The sequence below is a fragment of the Symphalangus syndactylus genome, chromosome 7, assembly GCF_028878055.3.
Source record: "Symphalangus syndactylus isolate Jambi chromosome 7, NHGRI_mSymSyn1-v2.1_pri, whole genome shotgun sequence".
In the NCBI taxonomy this organism is placed as follows: domain Eukaryota; kingdom Metazoa; phylum Chordata; class Mammalia; order Primates; family Hylobatidae; genus Symphalangus; species Symphalangus syndactylus.
The window spans coordinates 74,756,461-74,774,564 of NC_072429.2; the positions used below are offsets into that span (position 1 = coordinate 74,756,461).

Genomic DNA, 18,104 nt, shown 5'->3' on the forward strand with positions numbered 1-18,104 from the left:
ATAAATTTTATATTAGACAATTTGTTCCTAAAATAATTCATTGACACTTCCAAAATGTTGCTAAATGAGAGATGATGCAGCTTATAAATCACTTGAATCACCTTATTGCTTGCTTTTAAGTAACTAAATCTGTTCTGTAGTAGTGAGTTGAAGCTTCTCAGTAGGCAAGCGTGTTTGCTTTACAATCTCAGGTTCATAGCTCTAGATTACCATCAATGCCAAATTCCAGAGATATCCAGATCCATTTCAAATCAGAAAATTCAAAAGAAGGGAGAGTGACCTTACCTGCTGATGTTATCAATTATGCAATTATTATATTTAACATATATGATGAGTATACCAAATAGGTGTTGCATTACTTCCATTTGTGAAAAAAGTATAATTTATGAAAGATATTTCTGTAATAACAAGATGCCACCTGTAATAACAGAATGTTTATTAGTGCACAGATGAGGGTTATAAATGATGTTGCTTATCTATGGAACAAAACACAAAAGACAACTTATTAGCCAAGGATAAATTGCTCAGCACAATCTCAATGAGATGCTAGGTTTGTCATGAAAAAAAAAAAAAAAAAGCTTTTTATCTGCACAGACCAATGCGTTTATAATCCATTTAAAATAATATACTTGCCACTAGGTGGCTATTTCTGATCAGATCATTTTACCATTTTAATTACATTTTTAATATCCTGGCTGCATAAACAAAGATAAATTACAAACCCTGCACAATCTGGCTGCTAGCTCAGGCATAGTCAGTAATAATATCAGCTTTTGTTTGTGCCTCCTCTAATTAGATTCTGAAATCTAGGCTTTGTCAATCGATAATTTTAATTTTAGAATCGCTTTTTGATCTTGCATTTCATGTTTGTTTGGGAAAATGATCAGTAGGACAAAGCTGATAATTTATGCAGAAACAATCGCTCAGCAGAGCTACATGCACATTCCTCCCCATCAACAGAAGCCTGCAGACTAAGCTTGACACAGGTCTAATTAGCATGCAGATATGTCGCCTCATTGGCAATTCAAATTGCTTTTTTATAATGTACCTCAAATTGTGCTACTCAAACATTGTATTTGATTTCCAAAGCCCCCTGGGCATCCCATAATGTCTCCCTTCATCCTGGGTATGAAGCATTTATTGAACAATCTGCTGAGACTGGCTGTCTTTTCGAAAACACCCAAACATCGTATTCCTGGGACCAGCTTTTCTTCTTGTCAGAGAGCAACTTGTTCTGTGGAATTCTTTGTGCCACATTTGTAGGTTTAGAGATGACATGCTACCTCATGAGTTGCTTCTCCCACGTGGTTGATCTATAGACGGCTTCACTCCTGTGCCACTCATTTTTAAAGTGGGGGAGAATGTCTGGTAAGCACACATTAATATGCAACACATAACCACATCTGTGAATGCCAGTCCTCCATTCTTCATTAAACAAAAATGGCTGGATTGCAGGAATTGTTTTTCCTTTCTCCCACATACATATGCACACACACTCACATTTACTTTCTTGGGCACACCTACATGCACACAACCACATTCACTCGCATCTACACACCTATGCAAGACACCCACAGCATATCATTGCCAGGATGGAGTTACGTGTGAAAGTTGTCTGCTTCACACATGACAAATAAGGGGATTCCAGCATACACTGGGGCTTTTAAAAAATTCCTTTTTTTTTAACCATGCAGCAACAAGTGGCAGAATCAATGGTGTACAGTTATTCAGCAATGTAATTCATTTCACTGGCTTTGGCTCCTAGCCAGATCCGCCATCTGTCTCTAGCTCTCCCTCTCCCCCTCTCTCTCCCTCTCCCTCTCTTTCGCTTGAATTTGTCCTACATTTCGTAATGTTACGTGCCTGCCATCCTTATCCTATGCCAGAGGTATAACACCAGTCTCACCCCCATTCCGGCGTGGAGCTCTCTGAGTTCGGTGGCACTTGGGATATTCCACTTCAGTGCCATGGGAAGAAAATGGTAAGCAAAAAGCAAAAGGAATAATGCAAAAAAAAAAAAAAATTATAATGTTCTGGTATCCAATTGCTCCTGCTTCAGCCTTTTATCCAAAGCCTTGAGATGGATCTGCCTCATCCAGGAAGTTTTCCTGCTTCGTTAGAGTATCTTCGTTTTCCTTATCAGACGCTGGCTGGCACTCCACGCCAGTGCACGGCTCCATGGAATGCCTGCTGTTGGACACTTGCAGAGCTCTGCCACCAAGCAACCTCCTGCATTGGAAATCGGGGGACTACTCCAGGATCTTATGCGTGCTTGCTGTTTGAAGCTGCAGAAAAGTGAATAATCAATTAAGTATTGATTTCTTGTAAGATTTGGTAAATTTCAAAGGCAAGACAAAGAGGATGGCTTAAGGAAACACTGCAGGGACTTGGCGTAAATTAGACAACTAACGGAAGCGCAGAATAAAATAACACCTCAACTGAAGATTTCCTTGGAAGAATTAGCACTAGCTATTGGAAGACAATGGTGGATTTAATCAAAACAGCAGGCATGCAAGAATTTCACCCGTGAACCAGAAAAAGGAGCTAATTATAACCACCTTTTTAATGGAGCTAATTTGACTGAATGGATGCAAATGCGCTTTATTTATGGATGAAGAAGCAAGCCTTACTGCATGATCTTGGGATCATCGGATCTGCTAAGCTTTGCAGCTCCTGTTACCTTCAGTACATTTTTTATTTCCGGAGAAGGTATTTATATGTAAACAACAGCTAACCATGCAAAAGATTCATCGGAACAATATACTGTGGTATATGAGATATAATCATAATTTTGCAGCCTCTCAGGATTTCCTCTAACTTGGAGGTTTCTCAACCTTTGTGTGCAATGGGTTATGGTAAACAATAAATGAATGATGCCAAAGTGTTGTGATTTTTCAATGTGTAGTTTATTAATTTTAGCTTTCTTAACATACTGATTCTGAATTATTTGCAATAAATCCATATGAAAGAAAGGGAATTGTTGGGTGGGGTTTTTTAATGCGTTTGCAGTCTTCTTAGAGATCGGAATGTGTAGGTCCCACCAGCCCATGAGCTCTATAATTATAAAAGAATGGTAAAAAATTTGACAATCTGAAGAATTGGTTTTATAATGGGAACAATGTGTTATAATCAGTAAAAAGAGACTTGTTTTCTCTCTGTGTAGAATGTTCTTGAGTGGTTAACTCCTCTGTTGCTGATGAGAAGTAAATACCGGGACTGGCAATAAGCAGAGATTGTAATGACAATGCTTTGTCCCTGTGCATCCTCCTGTTTCAAGCTAAAGTGCAATTTAAGCATTTCCTTCTATTTCTATTATTTTCCTTTCTATTTTTGTTCTTTTCATCATTTTTTCTGTCTTGCAATCTACGTTCCCTGAGCAACCATAGGAACCAAGTTACATTAAGTTTCAACACAAAGACCTTGTAAGAATAATGAATCCTCATTTGCATCGACATTTGTATTCAGATTTGCCAGGCTATAAACTTGGCAGATCAAGCGGAATATTAAGTAGAGGCTTCCATGGTAAATTGTGGCTCTTGAAATTGCTAACTACCCCCTCCCCTTTTTTTTCTCTCTATCTGTGGTGGCAGGTGAAGTCTCATGACTACTGGCTTCTTAAGAAGCGTATTGGCTCCTTCATCTTTCATTATATGATGTCAGTCTCAAGCAGAAGAGGGGCAAAGCCAGTAGTAGGTGTTCTAGTTGAAGGTACAAAATGACATGTGACTGTAGCATTAAGTCTAGAGTCCATATATCACAAGAGGTGTCTATAAGTAGTTGAAGCTGTAAGAAAATTAATTCTCATGTGTGGGCTAAAGTTTGATCTTTCTGGTATGCTCAAAATGCATTAACCTCATGAAAGTTCACACTCATTTTTTACAGCCTCTAAAGGTTGGAGGAGGACCAAGGTAGCTCTTTACTCACAAAATAATTCAGTTACACCATTCTGAGTCATCCTCACTGATCTACTCATGCTCATTCTTGAAATATTTTAAATGCCTCATTCTATTAAGCCTCCATGGATTGACTGACTTAATCCTTAGTTTTGCTTGATTCTGAAATGGTAAAACAGGAATAGTTATACTTACTGCAAGCAAACTTATAAATTCAGCAATATGACCTATAAGGTCATTTCTACAACACAGCCAACAATGGGGTGAAAAATGTAGACTTTAATTTCCATGCTTGGTCCACCCTATGTGATGCCAAACAAGTGAGTAATTGGAAACATTTGTGCATAACTTAATTTTTCATGCATTACCCCAGTGTTTCAGATTTTTGTAAACAGAGCCTAAATCTATGAGCTATTAACAAACTCTCACTTCTTGCCATCCCTTTTTCTCTCTAGAACATTTCACTAGTGGGGAGCAATAAAACATATTAGAACTAAGAAACTTACAATGGACATTTAATTTTTTTAAAATATAAATGGATTAAATGATAAAATGTAGACTGAATTTATCATAAAGACATTTTCTTATGGTATATTGCAAGGAACTATGAACTTTTAATAACTACTATAAGCAACTGACAGGTAAGTCTTACCCTAGGTTGAGGTAAAGTTTAATTGTATATGGAAAAAAATGGGAGAATGTTTCATGAAAGATGCTAGACCTTTTTTTGAAAAACATACCAGCAAGTATGTAGAATGAGGAGTCATATTTTATAAGCTTCCATAAACTTGTAAAAATATGTATAATGATCTTTCCATAGTGTATATTGGTATGATATTAATAAATCACAATGTAGCACATTTTAAAGTAGGGTTTTAGCTATTTTTCTTAGTAACTGAGTTTTAAATCTGAGAAGAAAAATGTAAATTATGACTTTTTGGGAAACTATGTGCTTGTATTCCACAATCTAACTTTTAAGGAAAATAAACTACTTGATAGTTTGGTACTAAGTACCTCTATATTGAAAAGCAAGAGTATTACTACTAACTGGCAATACTGTACTTTTGTATTTACTCTTTTATGTGAAAAGATGGAAGCATGATAACTAACATAAAGTTGCCTTGATCTGGTAATAATAGAAATCTCTGATTACTGTCAGAGTTAGAAGCAATATTTAAATGGAACTCTTTTTCTAGGGTCCTAATGATAACATCTGATGACGGAGTATAACCATCAACTTTATAACACAATGCAAGCAAAGATTGGAGACTGATACATTAGTTTGAAACAATGTTGTTTATACATGTTAAACAAATACATGACTGCATCATTTTTAACATATATTTGCTATTTCATATGAATCTGAAATTCAATTTATTAGTCTTCAAAATGATATTTTTTCTAATAGATGGTGTCGACCATTTTATTTAAAAAAGTAAGAATACATTTGGTTATATTCAAAGAATATATTATGGTTGTAATTCAAATAAGATTTAGAAAGGAAAAGATTTATATTTATATGTTTCTTCAGCACTGCCCATCAATTTGAAATTGTCTTCTTTAATAAATGCTAATGATTTGGTTGATTACGTTTGTGCATGTACTTACCATGCAGTTTTGGGAATCAACATACTGATGAATCTCTATCAAGAAGAGAAATTATAGCGTTAGCTCATTTGCTTTCTAAACAGCAGGAGTGAAAATTCTATCCAAAATAATATTAATGATACTGTTTTAACATCCACACAGAAAAGCATGTACAATTTCTTATCAGTGTTTTGTAGATATGGTTCATATTTATTGGCTATTATCGCTTCCTTCTGTGTAGGAATACTACTGGGTACATATTTTAAACCAGAAAATCAAAACCAAAACCAAAAACAAACTAAAATGCCCACTTAAAACTGAAGTGTCTCATCCAAGTTTGAGAAGGAAGCAAGCCTATTTGTGCCCCTTGCATAGGAAAGTAGTACGATGACATGAGTTCAGGGCAATTTCTCTGTGTTATCTTTCTGTTTATACTAGAGGACTTTGTACTGACTGGTCAAAATGCACATTATTATTACGCTTTTCCCACCATAACTTATGTAGCCACTGTTATACTAACTGGTAAGGTTGTTAGCCAGAGGAACAAGGCCGAGAAAACAGGGCTGAGCATTCCAGGGCCAGTAAGTCCTTGTCCTGTACAGATTAGAGCAGTGGAGCCCCATGTGTGTTAAACTGAGAACTTGAGCCTTGCTGAATTTAACATTAACATGTTTTGTTGGTCTTTTTAGTAGGGTAGCTAAGGGCTTTGCCGTATTTATAAAGCACCCAGAATTGTAAGACTTAGGCCGCAACATTTAGAACACACACGCATTCATGACTCGACCTTTAAAGTCAGTTTAATATTTTCACTTTTATTAAGAAGGAAATAATCAACAGTACTGTTTTGATTACATTTTCTTCATTTTCTTCTACACAAATAATGAAGGGGAAATTTCTAGACCTATAAGAATATACATGTATATATATTTGAATAGATAAAATTAAAAAATAAACATTTATTTAAGTAGCTATATATAAACTATATAAATATATAAATATATATAAACAGTATAGCTATACAAAATAGTATAATAATTTATTCTCAACTATAGGAAGATATGTAGATAGATACAGATAGATACATATGTATATACATATAGATATTTATATGATGTCAGTCTCAAACAGAAGAAAGGAAAGCCAGTAGTAGGTGCTCTAGTTGAAGATACAAAATGACATGTGACTGGAGCATTAATTCTGGAGGACATATATAGATATTTACATCTATAGGTGGATAGATAGATATAGGTATTTGCTTTCAGATTTTAAATTGTATATACATCATTGCTACTTAGAGAACTATTAACAGTTCATAACTACAAATTCTTTCAATTAAGAATAGAAAATGTGTGTGTACTTATATGGCATATGTATTTGCGTACATATGCAGAACCAAAAGTGTTTGATGGTAAAAATGGATGATTGACATATATAGACATCAAGAAATGAGGAAATCAAAGTAGAGGATAGAAAACATCCCCAAAACATAGGATCAAATAAAAATTATTCTTACTTTTGGTATCACCTGACAGTCTCTGTACTTAAATAAAAACACAGGTTTAATTTTTATATTTAAATACTTAGTCTGACCCTTTTCATAATTCATAGAAGAGGCCATTCCAGGAATAAATAGAAAGACTTACTAATATTTCAGTGATTTTGAGATCATTTGGAAGATTTTACTTTAATCATGAAAAAAGCACATATTCTATGACAATTAAAATGACATAAGAGAATTAATGTGTATTTAAGTCTCTGCCTTAAGAGTTCGTTTTAAATACTAGTTACTTAAAAATAAATTGGAGCAAGATTTTATACAAGTAATATCTACTTTGTGTTATCAATTGTTACTGTAAAATAATTTTAAATAATCATTCAAAATCTTTTTTATAATAGTCTTATTTCTAAATATACTGAAAATTGTTAAGTATAATGATACTCATCTAGGTAGCTGTAAGAAAACAGTAAAAATTCTTATTTTTATTTCAACTATTATCTTCATCAAACTAAACTACATTCTTTCCCAGACACCTGAGGCATAAATCAAACATCTCTCTCCCTTTTCTCTCTGCAAGGACTCAACTACATCCAGTTCAATACTTTTTTTTCAATAAAATATTCACAGATTGACTACTGTCTCACCTATTGGACATTCTGACATTAGTAGGCAAGCCTCAATTTCAGGACCTAACTTGAAATGGACAGCTTCTCGGAAAAACACTTTTTTTCTAATTTTCTTATTTTGATTAATCTTCTAAGACAGTGCGCTAGGTTGGTCAGCTATAATTTCAGGTGTGGGAAGGGCTTCCTGCCCTAAATTTTAAAATACCACCCAATCAACTTCACAGTTTCCTCTGAAGGTGCTACTCACTCCTCCTTTGTTCATATAGGTAATCACATCTCAGCTGAGTCAGTTTCACATCTTCAATCAAAGGCCGTGTTCTTCATTCCTTAGTTCTCTTTCTAAATGAATTTACCTTCTTCCTCCTTCACTAAACTATTTATCATTTTGAATATTTTATATTGTCCCCTAGTCTGTTCTTTTCATTGCTATTAATGCTGAAAAGTACCCTTTACTTTAGAAATCCGACCTCTTTCATGAAGCTATACTCATCAAGTAGCTATAAAATATATAAATTATATAAATATATAAATCTCATAGCCTGTATGATATGGGAATATGCCAATGAAAGGAAATGTATCATGTACATGTAACTCATGATTGCTGTACATTTTGCTGTTTGAAAATGACAGAAATAGTTTTACTTTATAGCTACATATATATATATGTAGCTATATATATATATATATGTAGCTATATATATATATATATATGTAGCTATATATATATATATATATATATAAAACGATGCAACACAGATGCATGGAGCCTCTGTTTTGTGTTATGCACTTTTATAGAAGCTTTATGACTACAAAGGTGAGCTAGACAGAGAAGGTAGGCAAACTGTTAAAGTAGTAAGCAATACAAAAATCTGCTCAGGAAGATATACACAAACTTACAGCTAGACATTTTGTTCATTCTTATGCACATATGGAAGGTCTTTGGGAATTCAAAATACAATTCAAAATGCTACCTGAATAAATCATAACCTTTCTATTCTAATTCCATTTGGTAACCCTGTGGTGGTTCAACTATCCTTAGCAATGACAGCTTAGAACAGACTACTCTACACTATTAAAAATCACTGAGATTATAACAGCTTTTGTTTATGCAGATAATAGTTAATCACATCTACCATATTATAAAATAAAACAGAAATTATATTTTAAAATTATTCCTCAATTAATTTAAAATAACTATAAACATATTAAATGTTAACATAAATAGTATATTATACTAAAACAATTACATTTTTCAAAATGAAAAAGCAAGGAAAATGTCATTGTATTACACTTTAGCGAATCTTTTTAACATGGCTTAATCCAAGATGCTGAATTTTAATATCTGTTGTTACATTTAGTCCTGCAACATTTTATTTGGATGAGGTTATGAGGAAAATCCACATTTCCACAAATATATAATTGAAAAAAAGAAGGACATTTTAGTAGACTGTTCAGTTAATTGTAGATACTCTTCTTTGATACACCAAACATCAACAAGTAATCGTTTCTTAAAAGTTAGTTGCAACAGGGAATGAGAAAACATATCAATGAATATTTCACTCTTAGGTTAAAATCTATCAACTATCTTGCATTTTTAATGGATCTTTGACCCATGTATAATTTTGTAGCATCATGAATTGGTCTTCTATTAAATATTGGTTCACTGAGTTATGCAAATTTTGACACATTTCATTATCTAGTGTCAAAAAGTAATCACATGTATTAATATAACTTCTGTGATCTTATCAGAAATATCATTAAGTATTGGCAATCTGTCATGCTCACGATGGCAGATAAAAATTCTCCAAAATTCTAATTCTCCTTGAACGTTAAAATCTTATCATTGACAACAAACACTGTGAGTTGTTTCACTTGTTGCAGATATTCAAGTAGATATTTGTATAAAAGGGGCTATTTCAGCTCAAACTGAATCACACAACTCCTTTACCTCAAAGTAGCCATCACGGTTAGTACTTCAGTATGTAGCACAAGTTCTTTATGGGCACTTCCCACTTTGTGATATAAAGTATTAAAAACATTCATAACTAAGAGAAAACATTTAATTAAAGTAATTGCTTCTTCAAAGAGCAACACTTTTTTTTTTTTTTTTAGTGGAAGTGTATCATCTTTGCTCAAAATGAAGAACACAACGATTTCTAGCAAAGTTTGGTGCTGTTGATTCATGCTAAGAAGCCAAGACTACTAAGGCTCCAGCATTGCGAGCAAATTTCAACCCAAGAAAAAAAGTAAATAACAAAAGTATTGATATAAAAGTGGTTTTGGACCTCCAGGACTCCTTAAAAATATGTCAGGGTTCCTCAGTGGTCTGGGCTTATGCTTTGAGAATCACTAGCCTAGAAAAAACTAAAATATCTATAAATATTTTCTAATCATTTACTAATAATCTGATATTCAGTATCACATAAAATTAACTAGAACTCACTACCACTTATAACAACACCTGTCATTTCTATATTGTTTTGCAATGCATTATGTATACAATTATACATATGTACATATAATGTTCTCATAGTGTACATACTTGTTTATATGTATACATATATATTTTGTTTAATCCTTTCAAAAACCCAATGCACTATCACTATTTTTTAAAAAGAGAAAATTACAGCTGCATTTAATGACCTTTTCAAGGTCACAAGAACTATAAATGGCAGAATCCAGATTTATATCCAGATTTTCTGAAGTTTAATGTTCTCATTTTACCATAGCTGTTAAAAATAACTATTTCACAGCCTCCTCTAATTTAAGGAATAGTGAACAAGTCCTGTACCATCAGCTTGTTAGCAAGTCTCTATTTAAGCACTATGAGAAAATTATATGTGTATGTATAAATCTTATTTCAAATCCTTTCTGGCATGGAAGTCCCACATTATACCTATTTCATCACTGTTCAAAATTGCACTATAATCATGTGATATTCTTCATCATGCCTAGTTTTCTTAACTGCCATAATGATTGATAGCTGATTTGGTCATTATATTGGCTAAAATATCACCAACCAGTTCATGGTCCAGTTATTTCAACCTTCAAAACGATCATTTCAAATCAGCGTTGTGATCTATTCAGCTGCATACAGGTCAGCTTTAACTGTATTGACTAAGAAAAACTTACCTAAATCTTAGGGGGTGCGGGAATACAGGGAGCAGAAGTTTAAAAAATAATTTCTGAAATTTATGAAGTGCTCTTGTGTAAAACTTTTCAAGTAAAGGCAACAGAAGCCCTGAACACTAGTCTTGATGCTAACTATTTAGCTATGTTAAAAAAGTATTTACTGTGGCCTGGGCGCGGTGGCTCACGCTTGTAATCCCAGCACTTTGGGAGGCCGAGGGGGGCAGATCACGAGGTCAGGATATCGAGACCATCCTAGCTAACACAGTGAAACCCGTCTCTACTAAAAATACAGAAAAATTAGCCGGGCGTGGTGGTAGGTGCCTGTAGTCCCAGCTACTTGGGAGGCTGAGGCAGGAGAATGGTGTGGACCCAGGAGGCGGAGCTTGCAGTGAGCTGAGATCACGCCACTGCACTCCCGCCTGGGCGACAGAGCGAGACTCCGTCTCAAAAAAAAAAAAAAAAAAAGTATTTATCATCACTATGCCTTGGTTTCCTTATCCATATGATGAAAGAGAATTACTACATGATCTGTTTCTCTTCTATTTTAATATTGTATAATTGTGCATAGAAAAAATGTACACCTCCCCTTGTGCATTCATAATTTTCTTAATTTAAAGTAAGTATTCTTTTCATGCCAGTCTGATTTTACACTCTATAGAGAAATTTTAAAAATCCAATTAATTACCCAAATTTACAAGGGAAAGTTTTATAGAAGCACTTTATCAGCCTCTTAAACCTCTTTAAAATATGATGTTTAATAAAATACACTCAGACACTCTCTGTTTTCTTTCACTAAATAAAAATGAAATTGTTTTTATAATTGTTTTATAATATTTATGTTATTATAAATTTGATAAAGGGACTTTGATTTCCTCTTTTAAAGATGAAGTATAATCCATCCTGAAATATTAATAAGAAATCTTCAGAGCAATGTTAGGGTGGCGAGGGGTAGATAAGCAAGTTTTTTGCTTGTTTGCAATTATTGAAATTATAGAGACAGAATCCTTCCAGAGACAGAAATACAATCACAATTATCTGGCCTGTAAAGAAATTGTTTTTATCTATGTAGCCAAAGGACAGCAAATTATAGGTATTGGGAGCCCTTTTTATAGAGAATCTTCTTTTGTATATCTATAGTATTTGTTGTTTACAACATTTCCCCCTTCTATCTAATGTTGGAATCAGAGACATACTATTATCAATGAGAAAGTGTTTTAAAATCAGACTGTGCCCTGAAACCTGGGCTTTGCTGCTTGCAAACTACAGGAGTGTGATTTGGTGTTTTGCCCTTTCTAAATCTTGATGGAAGACAATAAACCAGTTCTCTCTAAGCTACTGAGAGACATGCAGGCAGTATCTTCATGGTCAGGTCATTGCTGTGCCTTCCACACAGCTTACTCTACCTCTGGATGGTGAGAAGATGGGATGGCACATCGTAGGCAATCAATGCACAGCGGTTTCCCCGTGCTGTTCATGCTATCCCTGAAGCTAAACTGTGAACTTGTAAAAAATGGAAATGGCATCTTGATTTGTGGAGTAATGTGGGGACATGGTTATAAAAATATTAACTGAAGATAGCAAACAAAAGTTTTATAGCCATTAATTCAATTGCATGCCCAAAACAAACACTGGGGAGAGGCCATTGTGTGATTCTCATTAGGTGACTGTTCAAATAAGTTAAGGTACATCAAAACAATAAAATACGATGTAGCAATTAAAATAATAATGTAGTGCTTTAATGCATTTATATGGAATAATTTCCAAGATATGTTAAATAAAAAAGCAAGGTGCAGAAGAATGTAAATAATATGCTCCTATGTATGCAAAGATATGTACAGTAAGGCTGGGTGTGATGGCTCACGCCTGTAATCCCAACACTTTGGGAGGTTGAGGCATGCGAATCATCTCAGATCAGGAGTTCAAGACCAGCGTGGTCAACATGGCGAAACTTCTCTACTAAAAATACAAAAAATTAGCCGGGTGCAGTGGCTCACACCAATCATCTCAGCTACTTGGGAGGCTGAGGCAGGAGAATCACTCGAACCCGGGAGGCGGAGTTTGCAGTGAGCTGAGATCATGACACTGTACTCCAGCCTAGGCAACTGAGTGAGACTCCATCTCAAAAAAAAATACATATATGTGTACATATATGTATATATGTATATGTGTCTGTGTGTGTGAGAGTACGCCCTATCTTCCAGGGGTACTTTCTAAGATACCCCAGTGGATGACTGAAACCTTGGATAACACTGACCCCTGTATATCCTATGTGTTTTTTCCTATACCTACATACCTATGATAAAGTTTAATTTATAAATTAGGTACAGTAAAAGATTAACAACAATCATAAAATAGAAAAATTATAAATATATACTGTAAAAAATAGTCGTGTGAATATGTTCTTTCTTAGTTTCTCTCAAAATGTTGTAATATTTTTGGACCTTGAATTGAAACCACAGAAAGCAAAACCATGAATAAAGGGGAATTACTGTACATGCATTTAATGGAATATGCAAATAATGATGCAAGGATCACAAACTAATAAAAACAGTTGTCTCTGTGGGAAAGAGTTTAATTTTCACCGCATATGCTTTTGCATAGTTTGCTGCTTTTTAAACATGAGTACACTAATTTTAAGATAGAGAAGAGGAAATGTTTTGATGTAAAATAGAGAGGATTTATGTATTTATAAGGCAAATCCTTGATATACTCTCCACCCAAAAACAAAACAAAAGTTGACAAAAGATCAATTTGTCATGAATTGCTTATATCTTGTAAAACCAAAGAAAAGCTATTTTTAAAAATTTCGATCCGCGAATGCATTAATTTAAAACAGAGCTATAAATGCAGAGCAGAGTCAAAGTATATTGTTAAAAGGATTGCCAGATAAAATATAGTATTTTTATTTTCTAACTCAGTCAGTGCTAATTGCTGGAAAGTGAAAAATGTTCTCAATTCTTAAGATTATAGAGGCCATTTTATACACATATATATATATATACACACACACATAAAACTATATATATAAATTTTAATGTTTGCATTGAATATATATAGCCATTATTTACAAAATTACATATAATGTAATATAATATATATATTTGCCATTATATATATATATGAATGGCATACATATATGTCATTTGCCATTGTGTATATATATAAAATGGCCATTTATTTGGTCATTATTTGCCATTTTATATATATATATATATATATATATATATATATATATATGCCATTTATTTGACCATTATTTGCCATTTTATATAAAACGGCTATACATATATCTATAAAATGGCAATATATATATTCAATGTCAAACATACGTAGAATACATTGAATATATAATTGAATATGTATTGAATACATATATAGAATATATATTTATATATAAAGGCAGTATATATTTAATATACATTGAATGCATACATTGAATATATAGCCATTATATATCATTATAATGACTACATATATTCAATGTCAAATATTAAGATGTTTTCAGGTAGTCCATTTTCTATTATTGTTTAGATAAAATACAGTATGCTATTTTATTTGGAGTTTTTAAATGATTTTTTTTTTTTTTTTTAAGACAGTCTAGCTCTGTCGCCCAGGCTGGAGTTCAGTGGCGCAATCTCGGCTCACTGCAAGCTCCGCCTCCCGGGTTCACGCCATTCTCCTGCCTCAGCCTCTCCGAGTAGCTGGGACTACAGGCGCCCGCCACCACGCCCGGCTAATTTTTTATATTTTTAGTAGAGACGGGGTTTCACCGTGGTCTCGATCTCCTGACCTCATGATTCGCCTGCCTCGGCCTCCCAAAGTGCTGGGATTACAAGCGTGAGCCACTGCGCCTGGCCTAAATGATGTTTTTGAAGTTAGACAAAAATAATAATAAAAGATTCTCCCAGGTTTAAGGCATTAAAAGTTTATGCAACATGTAATCTGGCTACAATCTATCTTTTCAAATTTATATTCCCATATTTTCTTATTATCCCACTGTGTTACCAACAAATTAATTCTTCCTATGGTTTAGCAAACATGCCTTACCTGCTGAATACTCATTCAGCGCTGACTTTTCTACCTTTCTACCCATGTTAAAGGGGTTCATGGATCTGAAATGTCAAGAGTCATCTTACTCTAACTGCTTCAGTTGAAAGGTTCTTTTCCTTCTGTGATCTCATTTGCAGAGTGCTTGTTTTACAATGTATTCCATTACTACAATGTGTGCACATGTCAGTGTCCCTAATGGATAAATAGAAGCACCATGAAAGTAGGAAGCAATCATTTCACCCAAATCTTTAATTGCTACATGTGTTCCAGCAGCCTGGCCTAGTATCTTCACAGAGGTTATAACCAACAGAATCTGATAGATGTGTACGTGAATGGTAATGGATAGTTTAGTTCCTCTGAAGGTTAAATTCCAATCAACTTTGAATCTTTAAAGAAATTGCTACCTCAACTCAACATATAATAATACCTATTTATAGTTTAAAATAGTCATTATATTGATCTTCAACCATATTATTTCCAGGCTAAAGTAAAAATTAAATTCCATGTGCTTTACTTAATATTTCTATTTTATTTTCTAATTCCTTAATAATTTTTGCATTGCTTTTACTAGCCTCCAAGTCATTCAATTGTTCTTTAGGCTGTGGAGTGCAGAGGGGGCATTATATTCTAGTGAATTAGGTCGGTGATGAATGATTTACTTCTTCATGTTCAACGACTTTTGAGTCTTCCCAGTATAATGTTTTACAAAATAGCATATTAATTAACTTTTAGACCTATACATAGTCATTTCCTATATTTGGACAACTTGTTTCTCTTTTAAGTAGTCCTTATTAAGTGATTCTTGCAAATTAATTTAGTCCCTTCTTTTAGCAAGGACATTTTGATTGCTATTTCTAACTACAAGGAGCTATTTCCCTGTTACACTGAAGCTATTGTAAAACACTCATGGTGCGCAATTCGTCTTACCTTTCAGTCAGTTACGTTTAAAACAATGATGCTCAAATCCTAGTCTGGTGCTGCTTCATGATGAAGTGTTCACTCTTCCATAAACAGTTAAATAATAGATGCTAGTAATTAGTTTTTTTTAATGAAACTTTATAAAGTTTTTTTCTCACTTTTATATCTTAAAGTATTTCTCTCATATACTGGGTAACAGATGGTAGTAATTATTTTTTAACTAACACTAAAACATTGGACACTTTATGCCAGACCCTTCTTTGATTTTTAAAAGTATTCTTCCATGGAATACCAATTTGGGAAATCACTAAGTTAACAGTATCCATAGAAGTTGTAATAAGAATAGCTAACACCTGAAAGTTAATTACTATGTGCAAAGGATTGCTCAAATAACTTTAGCTATATTAATTCAATGTAACGGTCGGGCGCAGTGGCTCACGCCTGTAATCCCAGCACTTTGGGAGGCCGAGGCAGGCGGATCACGAGGTCAGGAGATCGAGACCATCCTGGTTAACACGGTGAAACCCCATCTCTACTAAAAATACAAAAAATTAGCCAGGTGCAGTGGCGGGCGCCTGTAGTCCCAGCTACTCGGGGGGCTGAGGTAGGAGAATGGCGTGAACCCGGGAGGCGGAGCTTGCAGTGAGCCGAGATTGCGCCACTGAACTCCAGGCTGGGCGAAAGAGCGAGACCCCGTCTCAAAAAAAAAAAAAAAAAAAAAAAAAAAAAAAAAAAAAAATTCAATGTAACAACTCTCTGAGAAACTTGCCATTTAATATGGTTTATCTCTGTGTCCCCACCCAAGTCTCATGTTGATTGTAATCCCCAGTTTCAGGGGAGGGACCAGGTGGGAGGTGATTGCATCATGGGGGTGGACGTCCCCCCATTGCTGTTTTCATCATAATGAATCAGTTCTCACCAGATCTGGTTGTTTGAAAGGGTGTAGCATTTTCCCCTTCACTCTCTCTTTCTCCAGCCAGCCATGTGAAGATGTGCTTGCTTCCCCTCCACTTTCTGTCATGATTGTAAGTTTCCTGAGATGTCCCCAGAAGCAGAATCCTGTAGAGCCCACAGAAAGATGAGCCCATTAAAACTCTTTTCTTTGTTACCCAATCTCAGGTATGTCTTTATAGCAGTGTGAGAACAGACTAATACACCATTATTATTCAAATGTTCATAATGAGAAAACTGAAATATAGAGAAGTTAAACAACACATCCAAAGTCACACAACTGCCATATGAAGGAGCTGGAATTAACACAGGAAAGGTCCTTCAGACCTCGTGCCCCTAACTTCCGTGCTAACTGGCAACTCATGTTAGATATTAAGCCATTTTTATGCCCTGATACTAAAATTGAGCTGCTAAACTGCTTTAATTCTACCACATAGGCATTTGATAATGTTTTCCTACATTTTTTTCATATTTTGAAATCTTTGAGGTAGGATAGAATCTAAAGTCACAATAGATTTCAACCAGTGTCCCCAATGAACACATTTCCCTCACATCATGTAGAATTCTCGCACTTCTGGAGCTGCATGTTGATTTTTAAGATAATTCCTTTGGGAGTTCTCTCAATGTGCAAGAAACAGAATTGCAACTAGTCTGTGGAAAATCAGAAGTTTATCCTGGGGCCCTAAAATTTAGAGCACATAAGCTTTGAAAATAACAATTTTAAAAGGTTGCCATGTCATTAGCAGAGGTCATGAATTAAAATAGGAGCATTAGTGCCACATCAAAGATGACTGAGCAGCTCCACCTCCAATGTAAGCACAAAATATAAAGATACAATTAATAAAAAAAATTAAGCAAGCTAAAAAGAAAAAAATCAGTGCTAGGAAATAAAAATAAGAAACTCACAGCCAGAGTAGTAAGTAACCGAGCTCCTATCCTTGGGGTCAAGGAAGATCCTATAAGATTTAGGCCCTAACACATAGTGATTGTTATTTTAAAGGTCATGTAGGGATAAAAGAGAAAAAATACATCTTGAGTCTGGGGTGAGGCAGGGAGCATAAAGCTGGAACCCTTGTAGTCCAGATCCATTATCACTCTAGAAAACTAACAGCTCAGGGAAGTAGATGGAGATCTATCTCTGCCTGGGACTCTGTATGGAAGAAAAAAATAAAGTCAGTTGAAAATAAATTAAAATGCAAAGCCTATACCATACAAGTATGTGGAGTTTGAATTTCTGTTGCTCAAAATACGGTTATCTCAGACTGAGAAATTAAGATAAAACTGCCATCAAAATATGAAAGCTTTTATTCATTCAGGACTTTAACATTAACCATCCACGTCTTATTCCAAGGGACTTAGGGTGGGAAGGGTGAATGAATCAACTCTAATAGAAAATGAATTCATAATAAAAAGAATCACAAGCTATACAATAAAATAGACTTATAATAA

The 18,104-nt window shown here is 34.4% G+C and overlaps 1 long non-coding RNA gene across 1 annotated transcript in view; it reads left to right on the forward strand.

Annotated features, from left to right (window-relative positions):
- Nucleotides 1-4,413: 4,413 nt before the first annotated feature.
- The window catches only part of LOC134737166 (uncharacterized), a 117,213-nt gene continuing 103,522 nt past the window's right edge, over nt 4,414-18,104 (forward strand). The window contains exon 1 of the long non-coding RNA XR_010121812.1: nt 4,414-4,534. This is a non-coding gene — a long non-coding RNA (uncharacterized lncRNA). The remainder of the gene's footprint in view (nt 4,535-18,104) is intronic.